The sequence below is a fragment of the Lycium ferocissimum genome, chromosome 6 (assembly GCF_029784015.1).
Source record: "Lycium ferocissimum isolate CSIRO_LF1 chromosome 6, AGI_CSIRO_Lferr_CH_V1, whole genome shotgun sequence".
Taxonomy (NCBI): Eukaryota; Viridiplantae; Streptophyta; class Magnoliopsida; order Solanales; family Solanaceae; genus Lycium; species Lycium ferocissimum.
In genome coordinates, this window is record NC_081347.1 from 66,241,738 (window position 1) to 66,262,428 (window position 20,691).

The window sequence follows — 20,691 nt, forward strand, 5'->3', positions numbered from 1 at the left end:
GTATAGGGGCATATTTGATCCATTAAAATTTTTAAATATTATAACAAAAAATAAAAATATGGCACAAAATATCATTGCATTCCAAAACATAAAAAATATTTGCAATTACAATCCATGCATCCACTATTACATTACATCTAAATTATACAACTAAAAGATTAAATGCAATTACAACCATCTTTTAAAGATTGTTTTCATGCCCCCACGAGCACCATTTTTCCTTTTCTTTTGTTAATTAAGATTTTTTTACTAATGATGATATCATTTTTATTTTTCAATTTGTTGATGATCCATTATCATGGATATTTTTCAATTTTCTTCCTGTAACGAGATAAGTATCTACACGATAATGCATGAAAAAACAGTCTTGTTGCTCGAAAGAAGAAGAAGAGGAAAATGGAGGAACAAACATATACATTAAAAAAAATTCATTACGTTCGTGTAATTCTTGCAATGTTAAAAAAAATCACAAGGAAAAAGAGATAACTTAAATTGGTCTTATGACACCTGAAAAAAAGATTTTTTGTCTGTGAATTTGAAATGAAGGAGTTGGCGTGAAGGTGGAGAAGAAGAAACTTGGATAACAATAATAGAGAGACTATTACATTTTAAGCATTTATACGGTCGTACATAAAATTCAATGTAGCCTTTTTATTTTTCAATTTGTTGATGATCGGCCCTTTCGCGATTAATTCCACGCCGTACAAACATATACATTAAAAAAAAATTCAAATTTAGTAGATCTGTAATGACTTACATTAGACAATAATAGAGAGTGATTTTTTTTTTTTTTTTGTATGACGGATCCTTTCGTAATGAATTTTTTTTATGTTTATATTTTGTGCAGCGAATTTTTTTTCTCGTTTTTATATTGTTGCGGGCATTATCGTGTAGATATTAGGACTAGGAAGACGAAAAATATCCAGAAAAAACTATTCAGAACATCAACAAATTGAAAAATAAAAATGATATTATCATTAGTAAAACAAATTTTTTGAAAAGAGAAAATGGTGCTCTTATTTGTGAAAAAAATCTTTAAAAGATGGTTGTAATTGCATTTGATCTTTTAGTTGTATAATTTAGATGTAATGTAATGGTGGATGCATAGATTGTAATTGTAAATGTTTTTTATGTTTTGGAATGCAATGATATTTTGTGTCATATTTTTATTTTTTGCCATAATATTTAAGAATTTCAGTGGATCAAATATGCCCCTATACTATGCGAAACTGCACAAATCTGCTCTCCAATATTTTTGTTGGGTTTCCGTTAAATGAAGGGTATGAGTAACCCAAAAAGTAACGCTAGGGGCATATGCGAGACCACTTTTTAACGACGGCTATATCCGTACAATTTCGTATAGTAGAAGGGCACATCTGGACCTTTTCCGTTCTTTTATTTTAGCTCCGCGTAAATTACACAACTAATATATTATAATCAATTAAATATACTTTTACTGTAAAATATCTTTACATTACTATTGGGTGTCATTTAATCAGAAGCGAAGCTATAATATTACATGCGGGTTCAAATGAATCCATTATCATGCATTTAGTATTTTGTAGTTTTTTCAGCATAAGCAAATACCAAAATTATTTTATATTGGATTCAACCGCTGATCCTAATATCAAGAGATTAGCAATCACTAGATAATAAAGCACATAGAGATCAACATACCCTTGACTATCTTATACTACTTTTTACTTTAAAATATGGGTAAGATTGTAAGTAAATCTTTATCTAATTTTAAATCAAATACAAGCCTTTTGCTTAAAAAAATAAATGCTTTTCTTTATATATCGTATATTTAATTATCAATATAATGAGCCAAACATTGGTTAAAAAATATCCCCACTTAATAATTTGAAAATTATAAAACCTGATATTACACTTTCTAAATCCAATTCCAACAGTAACTTAGAGTAAGTAAATTTTGAAAAGGGTTGGATAATGATTCATTTATTACTTCAATCTATTTCATTCCTCTCAAATATCCAAATTGTTCATTTGTTACCCCTAATTTTAACTACAAATAAATGACTCTTAATGTATACTAATTTAAATTCCAATCCTAAAGGAAACAACATTAGATTGTTGAAATCTACTTCTCAAAGATGAGAGGTTAAATCTGTCGGGAAAAGATAAGATCAAAGAAAATGGTCACTTCCAAGAATCCGAATATCCCGTACGAATAAAATTTTACGATCCTAAGAATCCGAATTTATCACTTCCAAGCTAGTAGAGATAGGTATCTTTTTTTTTTTAATTCTTTTCTGGTTAATCTATATCAATGAATTCACAAGAGTGACCGGGTTGGTTGAGCAGATAATTTTCCAAATGAGGGGTCCTAGCTAGGTTTGAAATCCACTACATGTTTTCTTGGTCCAGCTCGTGCACGATTTACTTCTCTTGTGTGGTTTACGGACTATTACACTAGAGCGTGGTTTATATTGTGTGCACCTAAAGGATAGTTGTTGCGGATTCCCCAGTAAAAATAAAAAATCTATATCAATATAGGTGCAGTTTTAAACGATTCAAAAGTCTGAAATTTGGATACATCGACATAAGTGTTTCTTCTCTTTTTTATCCCCAAAAAAAATTCATTCAACTTCGGACACTATCCAATTACACAAATAAATAAATAAATAAATAAATAAATAAAGTTTATCCAACCTCGCAAGAATTTAAAAACAAAATTGATGCATGCCAAACTTTAAAAGGGATTATTTTAGACAAAGATTATCTTGGAAAAATTCACCACTTGCATTTCTAACTTAAAAAAAGAATTGTTTGTAAACTTCTCTTGCATTTCTAACTAAAATAATATTTGCAAACTTCTCGTGTTCATATATGACTTTCATGTTCATATTATGATTTTCGCAACTTGATGATACTACCTAGAAATTGCATGCCATAAAGATAATAAATTCCATAGCTTTAACAAAAAAGGAGACAGCCTTTTTTCCCGATATAACGGAGGATGAGATATATTATATTAATAGTTAATGCCTTTGTTAAATTTCGTCGAAGTTTCATATTGCAATTTGTAAGAAGCAAAGAAGGATACATATGTTTTTGCGGTTATATATGAGTATCTTTCAATCAAGCATATTTTCAATATTGGTGTATGCAGAGTTTTGCATATGAAGACTCAACATATTATTATAATTTGTCTTTTAAGTTAGTCAAGATTTGAAATTTATAGCGGTTTTCTTTTGCTTCCTGATACAAATAAATTAATAATTATTTTATATTATTTAAGCGATGCTGAACATTTATATAATAAGAATAATCAAATGTCATGTTTATTTGCTTCAATTCAATTACATGAGAGAGTGAACTCTAAAACATTTTCATAAATATCCAATGGTCTTCTTTCATGAAGTCTATCATAAGTCAACCATCAAAGATATATGGCCAAGTGATAAGTACGTAGCCCTCTATTCTCAAGGAGTGCTTGAGTTCGAACTCTGAAATGAAATAACATTTGATAAGGAGTGTTTTATCTTTCGAAATGAGATTTTTCAATATAAATCCGGTTAATCGAACTCAAAAATGATACAAAACTCTACGTGAAAAGTACAAAAAAAAAAAAAAAATCATAAACCAATTCTGCATAACAGTTGTTTCCATCCATGTTTTTTACTTCAGAGATTGGTAGTCTTTATATAGTACGAGTAATAGTAATCTTTTTCTAGCCATACGTTTAGAATGACATTGATCATCCGAAAGTCAAGATAATGAAATTTTGGTACAAAGCATCTCCTTTTTGTGTCATTTTTTTATTATACTCCCTTTGTTATTTTCTTTTTCTTTACGAGACAGTGATGCAACTTTCGTTTTTGTGTAGAGTTACTTGATGGTTAACTTCACGTATAATCACTAAATTTTATCATTATGACATAAAGTTATAAAATTGCTTTTGTGATATTGAGGTAATTGTACAATTTTCTAGTGTAGATATTATTATCTAAATGATGATTAGTGGATAGGTGCTTAAATCAACTGTGTTTAACGTTGGGGTAGATAGTGACGTTTCTGATACTTTAGGGGTGATTGGTTTGCCGAAAATGAAAGATATGACTGCTAAAGCAACAAATTAAATATGCTGTCCTATGTTTTCCACATTGGTCATTACCCACAAATTAATATAGGGTTAATAGACAATTTGACCCCAGTACTTCTAGCGTTTGTAATGTTGGCTCCTAATTTTATGAGTTTTTCAATTAGACACCTCAATTTAGAGGAATTTGTCAAAATATGACTTTGTATTCAATTTATATTTTAGTTTTTCTTTGTTAGTGTATTCTAGGGTCTTGATTTTATGAGTTGATGTTTGTGTATAAGTAAGATTCTTCTGTTGCTTCTTTACCATAAAAGGATGTGATGAGGGAATATTACTCATCCACCCTTAATCAAATCCTTGATCGAGTTCGAGCTTTGGATAAGTACAAGTTCCTGATAGGGAGCCTGTCTCCCTTTGATAAGCCTTATACGGTGGGTGTACGAATTAGTCCTACAAGAAAAATGGTTAAGCCAATAAATTTTTTTTTGCTTGACATTGTTCTTCTGCTATAGTAAAAACTTAACGAAGACCTTCCTCTCCTCTTTGTCATCTCAGTAATCACTTTTGTTTACTTTTTTAAGACGTTCAGACGGGTTTGGATGATGAACATCTTTCTTTGGCTCTCTGAATACCTTTGTCAACATTGCGAAACTCTTCCTCAACATCATTAAATTCTCTTATATTTGCGTGAAAGTAAGTGGATTCACCGCTCCTGTTGTCTTTTCCGACAAATATTATGTTCAATTATGCTTACCCAATCTTGACAAGGTTGGAAATGTAGTTAATAAATGATGAACAACTGAACGATTTGGATTTCAATATACCTATTTCCTGACCCAAGGGAAAGGTAGAAGTTCAAACAAAATACACACTTGAAGCCACATGTTCAAGGGGACTAACTGGTAGATTTCAAAATTTTAGAATAAAGAGAAAAGACAAAAAATTAATGGAAAGCACAAAAAATGAGAAAAGTTAATCAGGGGTGATCTATAGTTTAACTTATGAGTTTGCAAGAATTTGGTAATGTTTGCTTAGACTTTATATGTTTATTAAGAAATTTATTAAATATTTAATTATGAATTCAATTACTATTATATATTAACTTAAAAATCACTATTAAAATTCATAAGATTCAATTTTTGAATCCTTTTAACCTTATTCTTATTTCTCTTTCTAGTTGGTCAATCACGATCCACGTCACATGTTGCCATGTTCTGATATAAGCTAACAATGGGCAAGTCGATACCTAGGAACAATTGCAATAATCTTGGAGAATATTTCAATTATCATATTTCCAATTTCCCATAAGAATTGTACGTACCTAATCAATTTTTTATAGGATCACATCTTCTTAACTACGTTACATCTAATTATACCGTTCATAATATTTTATTGCCATGACTCAAGATGCTGCCACCATACGTAACTGTGATAATAATATAATAAATTTTCTTAATGCTGATAATTAAGAGGTCGTAAGAATGAATGTGAGAATGTCTAAGAATAATTTGTCTTTGAATTTGAATAATTAATAAGCTACGAGTACAGATAGTTATCTTGTTAATTAAAGAAAGGTTAATAGCAATTTTAGTCCCTCAATCATTGATAAATTTAATTTTAGTCCTTATGATATCAGACTGAGCACATTAAACCTTGAATTAATTGAATTGTGCACTTTTGATCCCTTTGCTTGTTATTTACCATAATTATTGATTGTACAGCCACTTAATTACTCATATGTTATGTTAAATTTGTATTGTTACTCGATAGTTTATGACAATATAGTTCTATAAATAGTCAAATATAACATATTTTCTGCATGAAGTGCCCAAAAGAACACATTTAATTAATTGATGTTAAATATGCTATTTTATATATCCCAAGGATCAAAAGACAGAATTACTAATAACTTAAGGACCAAAAGTGCTATTATCCCATTAGACGAACTTTTCTTATTTGTTTTATTTTAAGTTACCTAAAGCACAACAAAGAAGAATTCAAGGGTTAGTGATTTTAAGCATATCGTTAAACAAAAAATAAAACAAGGGAATTTTCTAACATTTCCGATATGAGACAAGTTAATAAATGTTCATTCAATTGTGGCAACCAATTCAAAGTAAATAATTAAACACATGAAAGTCTCATATAATAATAATAATAATAAAAAGTCTTGTTAGGACAAATTAATAATTCAAGACTGCAGGAGTTTTGTGTTTTTTCATGTTTTTATATCACTTCACCTTCCATGAAACTTCATAGAAAGTTTAGGACATCTTAATTATACGGCAAAATGTCAGAAAAAATGTGGCCAGCCCTTTTCTTTACTCAATAGCTTGGAATTACTAAAATTTAAAGAAGTGTGACAGCTGCTAATAGTGGGTATTTTGGACTTTAGGTGAATCATTTTCTCATGGAATTATTGCTTCCCAATTTCAGGTACAAACATGTGGTAGTAAATGTTTCCTTTTATTGATAAGAATTGGCCACCGTCAAAGAGTACGATATAGTGGTTAGAATTTTCCACTCTTAACCAAAAAGTTCGACAGAAGAATCGCATTTTTAGAATCTAACAGTAAATTTTTCACTAAGGGCGTGTTTGGCACGAAGGAAAATATTTTTCATGCAAATGTTTTAAAGTGAGTTTTTTTTACTTATATTTTAGTGTTTGGTATGTAAGCAAATAGATATTACCCCAAGAGCATTTATATGTAATCTAGAAAAACACTATGAAGATGGAATGTGGTTGGGAGTGGATCTAGTTTGGAGGTGGCAGGGGGTGGGATGGTCAAGGGCTGGGGGCCGTTGGGGTAGGTAGCAGGGACGGACCTACGTGGTTCCAAGAGGGTTCATATGAACCCACTTCGTCGGAAATTAATACTGCATATAGATATAAATGCGATCTACAATAGAAGAAACTTTTATATAAGTAAATAAATTGAACCCACTTGCTGTAAAGTGTTTCTGTGACTAAGTGGTTATGAGGGTTCGGATCTACGCGGGAGGCTTGAAGGTCCACTGTTCGAGTCTTCCTTGGCAGCAGTTTTCCTTACCCTTTTGACAGTTTTGTTATACTTTAATGATGCTCACCTTATTAATTTAACTTCAAACACTTAAAACTTTATTCAAAGTTATAATTTGTTTTTCTATCTTATAATTTATAGTAAAATATGTAAGGATATATTTTGAAATGATTTATAATTTTTAGTTTAAGTTAATCGGGTTTATGTTGAAATAGCTTTTTTTTTAATGTTGAAATTGCTTATTTGATCTAAGCTGTATTTTTGTATTTGGCTTATAAGCTCTCTTTATTTAGATATTTGTCTGAGTTAGTTTAAGCACGACTCTTGTGTTTGATGTTTTTTTTTTTTTTTTAAGCAATAACTTTGTTTTTGTTATATATATAAACTGGGAAAGGAATTTATATTTTTGTATATGTTATAGAGTTTAATATATTTTTAAATCGGTCATGACTTGTTAACCAATCTTTAAATTCTTAAAACAAAATTTGATAAATTAAGTAGACAAATTATTTTAAAGATAAATTTAAATAGATTTTAGTAATGCGGTATAAAAAAACCTCCCTACTTGTTAAAAAATAAAGAGCACCAACTTAAAAATGATAACTTTATTTTGAGGTAGCAAATAAAAAAGAAGAAAAGTAAAATCGCGAACAAAATTTCGCTTGCTATGCCTACTGTTAATTTTACCATCAGCTCTCGGCGTGGCTATTTGAACCCACTAACAAAAAATTCTAGGTCCGCCACTGGTAGGTAGGAGACATGGGTAGACCACTTACGAAACTTGTTTTTTTCTACTCCCAATAAGAAAGTCATTTTTTTCATTTTTAAAAAACTTGTTTTCTGAAAAAAATATTTTGAACCAAACATGAGAAAATTAAAAAATATATTCCGTATCAAACACACCCTAAATATCTAAAGGAAAAGGGCAGGGGGTTTTGAGTTGCATTTTTTTATTGTCAAAGTAGCTGGCAAAGTGATAAACTAAGGTAGTACTCCTTGGTACCATCAAAATTGTGTTGGGATGAGTAAGATCTTTCAATGTTTAATTAAAAGTTTCCATTAATTCTAGCTTTGTGAATGAAAAAAAATCATGATAGAAAGTGTTATTCTCTTAAATGGTTGTTATGCAACACGAATTGAAATAACTCGAATAATAATATAATTACCGAACACTGAATAAGAAAAATAAAAAAAACATACTCCTCATTTAGAGCGTTAAAAGAAGATACATAGAGCGTAGGTAGGGGTGGGGAATAATGTGAATGGAGGCGGTTTTCTTTCTTCAAGTACCTAATAGTCCCCACTAATCAGGGGTGATTTTATAGGCTTAAATATGGGGCACGTGAATGTTGAAGTCATGATCTCTTCGACGTAAAATTAGGTATTATATATATATATATATATATATATATATATATATATATATATATATATATATATATATATATATATATATATATGCACTGGTTGAATTTTGAGTCGTTTAGCTTGAGTATTAAGGATCAATTTCGACTTAATACATTTTATTTTTAGCGGTGCACTCATGTTCTAGAAATCATAGATTCACCTTTACCATTAAATTTGTTGATTTTTAAGGATTTTAACAATGTCAAAGTGGAAGAAGATATTAATCCTTCCGTCTCAAAATATTTGTAACAGATAAACGTATATTAATAGTTTAAGTTTTTTACGCTGTTAGTGTCTATAAATAATACTGGAAGCAAAAAAAAACTCTAGTATTAGTTAAATACATGCATGTATTTTTATTTATTAGATCAAGTTATTTGTACGTGTTCATTGCATGTTGGTCAAGCAGGCATGCACCAAGAAACTAGCAAGAAATTCGACCAAATTGAAGTGTTAGATAGTATAGTGAATTTGAGAAGAAAAAAAACGAAAGCAATTGATCGACATGATTATAAAAAATTGACGACAGATGTGAACTAAAATCCAATCTATCAATTCACATACTGTGTTTGTAAAGCAATACTTGGAAATTTCACTCAAAATTGCCAACTTGGTAAAAAGATATATAAAAGTGAACTACAGCGAACCAAAAAAGGACTTAATTCTGTGTTTTAAGTCAAAAGATTTGCATTAGAATATGGTTTAATTTCTTGAGCTTTTAGGATTGCTGGATTTTTTTGGAAAAAAAATAAAAATACTGTGACTTTTCTTTTTCTTAGTCTTCTTTTTTAATATCAAAATATTCTTGGATTAGATCTGATGGAATACAAGCATAAACAGCGGAAACAAATAGCCAGGATTGAACTTGCATGTAATATAGACAACACATAATCAAAATCTTAATCAAACATAAAATTGATACTTATCTCTTGAAGCGTGAATGTGACCACGTATCTAGCCTTCAAGCACGAGCAAAAGTTGTCCACGCGTTCATCCTTCAGTTCCACAGTCTTCTACTGTGTGACCCAAATAATACCAGAATCTGCCAAATTCGTGTGGGCGAATTTCTATGGAAAAAGTGTAGAAACTTGTCAAACATTTGCCTCCTTATGGAATAAGACCCTTTTTATAACTACAGGTTTTAGGGTTTAAACTCTTTTCCCAAACCTGCTAGGTCTTTTTTTTCCACCAAGAAATCGGATTCCATTTAATTCTTTATTATTCTGGCAGAGCAGAGACCACATAATTTAATTAACGAGGCTTCCTATTATGGAATTAATTCGAAATATCTGAATTAATCCTACCATAATAAATTATGAATTATTCCACTAAAAATTCATAATTGCACTCCTCAGTTCATTTTCAAAATCATACATTAAAATTTATTTAACCCTATGTTAAGATTACATATACCAATCAATTAAATTAAATTACTGACAATTTAATTCATTGACTAATTGAATCCTTTATATTTCCGCTTAACTAATTATATCATGTGACGGATACAAAATTCACCTGTAGGGTTTTCACATCATACTTATAAGCATCCATAAAGGGGTATCATCAATCTCAAAGTCGAGACATGGCTTCTATCAACTAATTATTATTTCACAAATGTATTTTGCAATTATCCAATTTACCAGGAATACATAGACCCTCAATTGAGTCGTACCTTTTAATAAATCAAAATAATGAACAAATCACATTGATCATAATAATCATATCAAGATTAAGAGTATAAGTACATTTAATGAGCTAGAGAGATTGTTTTATATATTCAGTACAAAAACACTTATCTCTACTTGGTCCGTTCAATACATACTAAATGTCTTTAGTACAAGAAGATGAAACTGTACCTTTCCCATAATGAAGATACATTATATTTAATCTTGTACTACAATCATACCGATGGCTTTGTCCAATTTCCATCTTAGATTGTGAACATAAACTTTATACTTATAAGAATCGATGATTTAATCTTCCGTGTATAAGCTAAACTCTATACACTAAATCATCTACTATATAAGTAAAGGACACACATATTAGTACATGATCTATTTAACTCTTTATTAAAAAATAAATAGATAATTGTTCTATAATATATACTATATCCAAACACATGATTAATAGTATATATCCCAACAAGATCAACCACAAAGTTGTTATGATGGTCGTTGGTGAGTAGTTTTGTGATTGTTCTTAGTGGGAAAAATATACGCACAAATCCATAATTTTATGCTAAGATTTCATAATCTATACATAAAATTTCTTAGTGTTTAACTTTTCTTTTATCTTTTAGGAAAAGTAATTGATTGAGATATTATAAGCATTTATGAAAATGACAAAAAGTAACATTTTAGTATTATACAGTAAACAATACTATGCTTGCTGGAAAAAAGTTTCACCTACATTCACTCCATAGGAAACTCTATGTGATAATACTAGATGATTTCTTCCGATACGTCTAAACCTATTGGTTTGTATACCATGCATCGTCATAAAAAGAAGAAAGAAAAACTTCAGATTTTGGAGTAATCTCCTTTAATGGTCAATCGAATCTCATAAGACCATGATATTTTCCCATAGAAAAATTAAAAGTTTAGATATCCAAATACCATCACTTAATTTCCTCTTAGTATAACAGAGTTTGTAAGATGAAAGGCAATAGAAGGATCCTTCTTGCTAAAATCTCCAATAGGGCATTTTGTTGCCAAATTCATTGCAATATTGCCTGTGTGAGCACAATAAAAGAACGATAGGAACTTTCCTGCACCGGATATTTACACCGATGGATGCATGACGTGTTTGAATATACATAACGATCACTATACCATGATTAATTAATGCATATTTCCTCTTCACTAAGTCACATAACCATGGTAACTTAAATTGATTTGGTGTAAATACCCACACTACTTGATGCAACTTTTGTTTTTATGTAGAGTTACTTGATCAGTTAACTTCACGTATAATCACTTAATTTTATCATTATAACAATAAAGTTATAGAATATTTTTGTGAAATTAAGGTAATTGTCCTATTTTCTAGTTGTAGATATTGTTAGCCAAATATTGATTAGTGGATAGGTGATCCAATCAACTGTGTTTAACCTTGGGGTAGATAGTGACACTTCTGATAGTTTAGGGGTGATTGGTTTGCGGAAAATGAAAGATATGACGGCTAAAGTAACAAATTAAATATGCTGTCCTATGTTTTCCACATTAGTCATTGCCACTAATTAATATAGGCTTAATAAACAATTTGACACCAGTACTTATAGCGTTTTGTAATCATTCAATTTATATTTTAATGTTTTCTTTATTAGTGCATGCTAGGGTCTCAATTTTATGAGTTGATATTTGTGTATAAGTAAGATTCTTCGGTTGCTTCTTTATCGTAATGGAATGTGATGAGATGAATATGATTCTTCCGCCCTCAATCAAATCCTTGATCGGGTTCTGTTTTGGATATGTAGAAGTTTCTGATAGGGAGTCTGTCTCCCTTTGATAAGCCTTATACGGTGCGTTTACGAATTAGTCCTACAAGAAAAATGGTTAAGCCAATAAATTTTTTTTTGCTTGATGATGTTCTTCTGCTATAGTAAAAACTTAACGAAGACCTTTCTCTCCTCTTTATCATCTCAGTAATCACTTTTGTTTACCTTTTAAAGACGTTCAGACGGGTTCGGATGATGAACATCTTTCTTTGGCTCTCCGAATACCATTGTTAACACTGAAACTCTTCTTCAACATTATAAAGTTCTCTTATATTTGCGTGAAAGTAAGGGGATTCACCGCTCCTCTCGTCTTAACGACAAATATTATGTTCAATTATGCTTACCCAATCTTGACAAGGTTGGAAATGTAGTTAATAAATGATGAACAACTGAACGATTTGGATTTCAATATACCTATTTCCTGACCCAAGGGAAAGGTAGAAATTCAAACAAAATACACACTTGAAGTCACATGTTCAAGTGAACTAACTGGTAGATTCCAAAATTTTAGAATAAAGAGAAAAGACAAAGAATTAATGGAAAGCACAAAAAATGGGAAAAGTTATTCAGGGGTGATCTATAGTTTAACTTATGAGTTTGCAAGAATTTGGTAATGTTTGCTTAGACTTTATATGTTTATTAAGAAATTTATTAAATATTTAATACTATTATATATTAACTTAAAAATCACTATTAAAATTCATAAGATTCAATTTTTGAATCCTTTTAACCTTACTCTTATTTCTCTTTCTAGTTGGTCAATCACGATCCATGTCACATGCTGCCATGTTCTGATACAAGCTAGCAATGGGCAAGTAGATACCTAGGAACAATTGCAATAATCTTGGAGAATATTTCAATTATCATATTTCCAATTTCCCATAAGAATGGTACGGACCTAATCAATTTTTTTTTTATAGGATCACATCTTCTTAACTACGTTCCATCTAATTATACCGTTCATAATATTTTATTACCATGACTCAAGATGCTGCGGCCATACGTAACTGTGATAATAATATAATAACATTTTCTTAATGCTGATAGTTAAGAGGTCGTAAGAATGAATGTGAGAATGTCTAAGAATAATTTGTCTTTGAATTTGAATAACTAATAAGCTACGAGTACGGATAGTTATCTTGTTAATTAAAGAAAGGTTAATAGCAATTTTAGTCCCTCAATTATTGATAAATTTGATTTTATTCCTTATGATATCAGACTAAGTACATTAAACCTTCGATTAATTGAATTGTGCACTTTTGATCCCTTTACTTGTTATTTACCATAATTATTGATTGTACAACAACTTAATTACTCATATGTTATGTTAAATTTGTGTTGTTACTCGATAGTTTATGACAATATAGTTCTATAAATAGTTAAATATAACATATTATCTACATGAAGGGCCCAAAAGAACACATTTAATTAATTGATGTTAAATATGCTATTTTATATATCCCAAGGATCAAAAGACAGAATTGCCAATAACTTAAGGGCCAAAACTGCTATTATCCCATTAAAGAACATTAAACGAACTTTTCTTATTTGTTTTATTTCAAGTTACCTAAAGCACAACAAAGAAGAATTCAAGGGTTAGTGATTTTAAGCATATCGTTAAACAAAAAATAAAGGAATAAAACAAGGGAATTTTCTAACATTTCCGATATGAGACAAGTTAATAAATGTTCATTCAATTGTGGCAACTAATTCAAAGTAAATAATTAAACACATGAAAGTCTCATAATAATAATAGTAAATAAAAAGTCTTGTTAGGACAAATTAATAATTCAAGACTGCAGGAGTTTTGTGTTTTTTCATGTTTTTATATCACTTCACCTTCCATGAAACTTCATAGAAAGTTTAGTACATCTTAATTATAGGGCAAAATGTCAGAAAAAAAATGTGGCCAGCACTTTTCTTTACTCAATAGCTTGGAGTTACTAAAATTTAAAGCAGTGTGACAGCTGCTAATAGTGGGTATTTTGGACTTTAGGTGAATCATTTTCTCATGGAATTATTGCTTCCCAATTTTAGGTACAAACATGTAGTAATAAATGTTTCTTTTTATTGATAAGAACTGGCCACCGTCAAAGAGTATAATATAGTGGTTAGAATTTTCCACCCTTAACCAAAAAGTTCGACAGAAGAATCGCAATTTTAGAAACTAACAGTAAATTCTTCACTAAGGGTGTGTTTGGCACGAAGGAAAATATTTTTCATGAAAATATTTTAAAGTGAGTTTTGTCACTTATATTTTAGTGTTTGGTATGTAAGCAAAAAGATGTTACCCCAGGAGCATTTATATGTAACTAGATGGCTGTACGTGCGTACCTTACCAACATTTCGGATTATAGTGTATCTATGTAGTTGTAGTATATATATATATATATATATATATTTATTAAGTATATTTATTTTAGTAAACATAATAAATATAATAAAGCATTTCTATCTACTTTTTAGAAGAGTTGGTAATATAAAGTATAAAACGTCATTTTTTTTGCCTTAAATAAAAAAGTGGGTGGGATCACAAAGGATTTTTTTTACTCTTAAGTAAAAAAATAGGACCGAATATGGATGGCGATGTTACCTCTATAAACTGGCTCTTCTATACAGTAGTAATAGTAAAGTAATACATATAATTTTTTTTATCAAAATTTGATTTGGATAATTCTAATTCAAATTATTATATTAATTTTATATGTTTAAGATGAAACGAAGTAGAAATTTGATTTTCTATTTAAATGAAGAATTTCTATTTTTATTTTTTAGTAAATATTTTTTGTTTAACTCATTTTACTTGTCATGTTGTTTTTTACATGTTTTTTAAGGAAACGTCAATTAGAATTAGAATTTCACTAATTTACCTTATTAATTATTTGATCTCTATTTAATATTATTTTTCTTTTATGACATTAATCTCTTTTCACATTTATTAGAGTAAGGAAAAATGAAAAAGTAATTAAATTCTATCTTATTTTAATATATAAGTATTTTAAGTATGTTGCTGTACAATAATTTCATGTGCTCCCACTAATGGGTTGATACGCATGTGGCAATGAATCCATCGTTATTGATTTAATTGTTTGATTTTCTATGCACTTTTTTTTAACATTGTTTTTTTTTCAATATGGGATTCATTTTTTTTTTTTTAATATTAGTTGTTGTTTAATATATATGGGGCCCACATTTTTTTCCGAAGAGTTTGGATGCGGTGGGTTCCACTTTTTTTTTTTTTTTTTTTTTTTTTAATACTTCGGTTGGTGTTTAATATGGGGCCATGAAGAACTTCTATTTTTAAATTTTTAGTAAATATTTTTCGTTTAACTCATTTTATTGTGCTCCGTATCTAAAACTTTATAATATTAGTGTTTGCTAAGAATACAAAGTCGAATTTTTTTTTTGACATTGTTTATTTTTTTAATATGAGATTAACTCTTTTTTTATATATATATATATTGCTTGATTTTGTCAATATGGGATACTATGTTCAAAGCACGATTAATATAACATTGTAGTTTGTGCTCCGTATTTAAAACTTTATTATATTAGTGTTTGCTACTGATACGCATGGTGTTTAATATGAGGGTCACAATTTTTTTTTTAATACGGGATTCATTTTTTTTTTTTTTTTTTTAATATTGCTTGATTTTGTTAATATGGGGGTTTAATTTTTTTAAAGTGAGTTTGGATGTGATGGGTTCCACTTTTTAGGGGGACCCAAAATTTTTTTTTTTTTACAATTTTTTATTTTTTATTTTTGTGGGCCTATTTAATATTTGGGGGGGGGGGGCCCAAAATTTTTTTTTTTTTTTTTTAATTTATGGGGTGTTTATGGGGTGGGGGCCAAAATTTTTTTATTTATGGAGAGGGGCCCACGACGGACGACGAAGAAGTGAGTAAAACTCACTCTTCTATATAGTAGAAATTTAGGAAAACAATATGAAGATGGAATATGGTCGGGAGTGGAATTTGGAGCTGGGAGGGGGTGGGATGGTCAAGGTAGGGAGGAGACATGGGCTTGGGAGACCACTTAGGAAACTTGTTTTTTTCTATTTCGAATAAGTAAGTCATTTTTTTCATTTTTAAAAAACTTATTTCCTGAAGAAAATATTTTGAACCAAACATGACAAAATTAAAAAATATCATCCGTATCAAACACACCCTAAATGTATAAAGAAAAAGGGCAGGGTGTCTTGAGTTGCCCTTTTGTATTGTCAAAGTAGCTGGCAAAGTGATAAACTAAGGTACTCTTTGGTATCATCAAAATTGTGGTGGGATGAGTAAGATCTTTCAAGGTTTAATTAAAAGTTTCAATCAATTCTTGCCTTGTGAATGAAAAAAAAATAATCATGTTCTCTTAAATGGTTCTTATGCAACACGAATTCAAATAACTCTAATGATAATATAATTACCGAACACCAAATAAAATAAAATGAAAAAAGGAAAAAAAACAGAAACATACTCTTCATTTAGAGCGTTAAAAGAAGATATATAGAGGGTAGGGGTGGGGAATAATGTGAATGGAGACGGTTTTCTTTCCTTAAGTACCTAATAGTCCCCACTAATCAGGGGTGAATTTATCGGCTTAAATATGGGGCACGTGAACGTGAAGTCATGATCTCTTCGACGTAAAATTAGGTATTTTATGCATATGTTTTGTAAAGTTAGTATAAATATACACTTAGTTGAATAGTTAGTATAAATATACACTTAGTTGAATTTTGAGTTGTTTAGCTTGAGTACTAAGGATCAATTTTTCACTTAATACATTTTTATTTTTAGTGGTGCACTTATATTCTAGAAATCCTAGATTCAAGTTTACCATTAATTTTGTTGATTTTTAAGGATTTTAACAATGTCAAAGTGGAAGAAGATATTAATTCCTCCGTCTCAAAATATTTGTAACAAATAACACGTATATTAATAGTTTAAGTTTTTCATGCTATTAATGTCTATTTTTTTTTTAAAAAAATTTGTTTTTATTACATGGGGGTAGGGGAAGGGAAATGGGAGGGGATTACAACGTGTGATTCAAACCCTCACTAACAAGGTGAAAGTTCGGGTAACAATCAACCGACCTACTAAGTCCCTACATGTTAGTGTCTATAAATAATACCGGAAGAAAAAAAAAACACACACACTAGTATCGATTAACTACATGGAGTCCGAGCTCTAAAGGGTATAAAAATACGCGGTATTTACCAAAAGGGAGTGCCCAAAAATTTATATACCAAAAGGGGTATATCGTGGCCGATCCACGATATACCCCAAAAATTTTTTTTCACACCGACACCAAGTCAACGAAAAATTAAATTTTTTTTTTTTAATTGTATAACGTGGATCAGTCCACGTTTTACAAATATATTTTGTAAAACGTGGACTGATCCACGTTTTACCTCTAAAGTTTTTTTTTTTTTTTTTTTTCAGTTTGAAGAGACTTCTTTATAGCAAGGCTGATGCCTTCCTTTCAAATGACTACTATGATTCAGATATCGCCTGGATGGAGTTGGGCACTAAAAAAAAAAATTTAGTAAACTTTTTTTTTTTTGTAACACTTAGTGTGTTTTTTCATACTTTGACCAATGATTAATCGTGTGTGAAGACTCCGAAACGTCAATATTTTATATAGAACTCGATATTTTTTCTCGCGCACAATAATGTAGGCTCAATACATCAAGGATACGTAGACGTTCGGATCGTCATTTTAGGGGTTGAAAAGGTGCCCGAAGTAAGTTTTGTTTGAAAAAACTTAGTGTTTTTTTCATACTTTACCAATGATTAGTCGTGTGTGAAGACTCCGAAACGTCAATATTTTATATAGAACCTGATATTTTTTCTGCGTGCAATAATGTAGGCTCAATACATCAAGGATACGTAGACGTTCGGATAGTCATTTTAGGGGTTGAAAAGGTGCCCGGAAATAAGTTTTGTTTAAGGTTTAAGTGTTTTATTTTTTAAGGTTTTGATTTAAGCGTGTTATTTTTTAATCACGATAAAACATTATTTTGAATATAAATATAATTCTAAAAAATATAGGGAGAAAAACTAGTTGTAAAGTGGTCAAACTTTAGATGGTCATAACTTTGCGCTCGGAGTCTTCACACACGACTAATCATTGGTAAAGTATGAAAAAAACACTAAGTTTTTTCAAACAAAACTTACTTCGGGCACCTTTTCAACCCCTAAAATGACGATCCGAACGTCTACGTATCCTTGATGTATTGAGCCTACATTATTGTCGCGAAAAAAAAATATCGTGTTCTATATAAAATATTGACGTTTCGGAGTCTTCACACACGATTAATCATTGGTCAAAGTATGAAAAAACACACTAAGTGTTACAAAAAAAAAAATTACTAAATTTTTTTTTTAGTGCAAAAAAAAAAAAAAAAAAAAAAAAAAAAAAAAAAAACTTTAGAGGTAAAACGTGGATCAGTCCACGTTTTACAAAATATATTTGTAAAACGTGGTCGATCCACGTTTTAATTTATATTGTATAACGTGGATCAGTCCACGTTATACAATTAAATTTTTTTTTTTTTAATTTTTCGTTGACTTGGTGTCGCGAAAAAAACATTTTTGGGGTATATCGTGGATCGGCCCACGATATACCCCTTTTAATATATAATTTTTTGGCACCCTTTGGTAAATACCGTGTATTTTTATACCTTTTTAGGCTGACTCTACTTGCATGTATTTTTATTTATTAGATCAAGTTATTTGTATGTGTTCATTGCATGTTGGTCAAGCAGGCACGCACCAAGAAACTAGCAAGAAATTCGAGCAAATTGAACTGTTAGATAGTATAGTGAATTTGAGGAAAAAAAAGAAGCATTTGATCGACATGATTATAAAAAATTGACGACAGATTTTAACTAAAATCCAATCTATGAATTCACATACTGTGCTTGTAAAGCAATACTTGGAAATTTCACTCAAAATTGCCAACTTGGTAAAAAGATATATAAAAGTGAACTACAGCGAACCAAAAAGGGACATAATTCTGTGTTTTAAGTCAAAACATTTGCATTAGACTATGGTTTAATTTCTTGAGCTTTTAGAATTGCTGGACTTTTTCCAAAAAAAAAAAACCTGTGAATTTTCATTTTCTTAGTCTTCTTTTTTAATATCAAAATTGTCTTGGATTAGATCAACCACAAAGTTGTGATGATGGTCGTCGATGAGTAGCTTTATGATTGTTCTTATTGGGAAAAATATATGCACAAATCCATAAAGCTTATGTCTCATTTATTTTTATTAAGATTAAGACGTCTGAATCTGAATATACATTTGAATGATTAAGATGTTGTCTCTAGATCTGAACACTGAATAATTAATACTCGAGGCAATTTTAACCAGAATCGGCGGTAAATCTCCACCAAGCGAAGGGGAACTTATATTATTACTCGACGAAGTAGATAAGAATGGAGATGGATGTATAAATCTAGAAGATTTTGGACTTATTAACTCAGTGTTTGATCCAACGGTTGAAGATGCATTTGATTTCTTTGATGAGGATCATGATGGGAAAATAACTGCTGAGGAGTTGTTTAATGTGTTTAATATGATTGGGGATGCAAGGTGCACGTTAGAGGATTGTAGGCGCATGATAGCAAGTGTAGATAAAAATGGAGATGGGTTCGTGTGCTTTGAGGATTTCTGCCTTATGATGGAACAGCAGAGATGAAAAACATGTAAAAAAAAATAAAAAAAATTGGGAAAATATTGTTTTATGGGCTGGGATTAATTAGGACCCTTGATCAGGCCAATCTAAAGGCTAGGATTGATCTGCATTTGGAAAGATGTTTGGAGCTGCCGTATGGTATATTTTATATATAAAAATGAGAACAAATTCCTTCCTTTTCATCCTACGATGATTTATGGGTGCATTAGTTGGTTTCTATATTTATCTTTATTTTATGACTACCGGAATGATATTGTTATTTTTTGGGCTCTTTTATTATGTGTGTTTTTTTTTTCTTTTTTTTTTTTGAATTGTGGAGTACAGTGGACATGTTATTGTAGAAAATAACGCAAATAATATTAAAATATAATAGATGGTGTAAAACAATAAAAAGTCTTTTAAATTATTGTTAGAGATGATTTGATGGGGGCAATGTAAATATACTAAAAGAATTATGAATTTGATGATAAATTTAGAATTTACTCTCTTTTTTATTTCTACTTATTCACGATGAACTTTGCACATCTCTTTAAGTCTAGAAGATTTTAGACTTATTAGTTTCGCGTTTGAACTGCCGGTTGAAGATGCTATTCAACGTGTTTAGTATGATCGGTGATGCGAGGTGCACGTTAGAGGATTCTAGGCGTATGATAGCAAGTGTAGATAAAAATGGAGATGGATTTGGGTGCTTGGAAAAAATCCCTTGTTTTCTGTTTTTGGGAAAATGATTGTGTTTAATTAAGGGTTGGGATTAATTAGGACCCTTGATCAGGTCAATCTTCTAATGGCTAGGATTGATCTATATTTGGAAGAATTATCGAGATACGTATACGGTCAAATATCTCTCTATATGACGACGTTTGTCCGGAAATTTAATGGTTCTTTATAGTGAGGTATTTGCGTATGCTTATTAATCGCCATTCGATATTTAGATCTCATTTAAATTTTTTATGAACAAAAGTACGCAAACAATTAGCTTTTTGTACTTTTTATGTTATAAACGAAAACAATA